Raw genomic sequence first — 777 nt, 5'->3', positions numbered from 1 at the left:
ACCCCAGGGTGGCTAGGGGTTCTCGGTATAGAGACATAAAATTGCAAGTACTAAAGTCAAAATATGGGCTGAATATATAAAAATAAACAGATAAAATTATAATCACACTTATAACAGACCAGACGAAAAGGAGGTAAATTAAAGTATAAGAAATGGGTCTTCTCTTACTGAATGATACCTAGGGGGAAAGTGGAACAGTTGGTCTTCCCTGAGAAGGAAGTCCAGCAAACGGATGGGATGTAATTTCTTATTTAATCTCCTCCCACACACGTGTGCCAACATGTCCATTAAAAGTCGTCAACGTGAATGTGCGACCCTAGGCAGAATTACTAAAATGCCAAACATTTCTTGTATTCTATTGTGGAATGCTTCTTTTAGCCATTTAAGAAACATTTAAGAAATAATTTTAAAATGAAACTCATTTAAAAATGGTGTAAAATCAAACAAACATTTAATGTTTACTCTTAGGCTCAAAAGAGTCAATAAAACATAAAAGTAACATCTAGTCAGTGTTAGTAAATAGGTGTTAAACAACTATATGAATTCCAATATTTGAATTACATTTACCTTTAGACTTTAAAAGAAAAGAAAAAAAAATACTACGTGTGTCTTTGAAGTTTATCAAACGGCAGACAGGTGATTAAACACTGTCGCATTGGGGAGACGCAGCGAGTGCAATGCAATAGAACTTATATGCATTCTGACAGTCGTGCTCATTTGAATAACGCTCCACAATGACAAGAATATTAAAATTTCGTTTGTCTTCCATACCAGTGG

The sequence above is a fragment of the Penaeus monodon genome, chromosome 21 (assembly GCF_015228065.2).
Source record: "Penaeus monodon isolate SGIC_2016 chromosome 21, NSTDA_Pmon_1, whole genome shotgun sequence".
NCBI lineage: Eukaryota > Metazoa > Arthropoda > Malacostraca > Decapoda > Penaeidae > Penaeus > Penaeus monodon.
The sequence above is the reverse complement of the archived record's forward strand: the minus strand, read 5'-3'. Positions refer to the sequence as shown.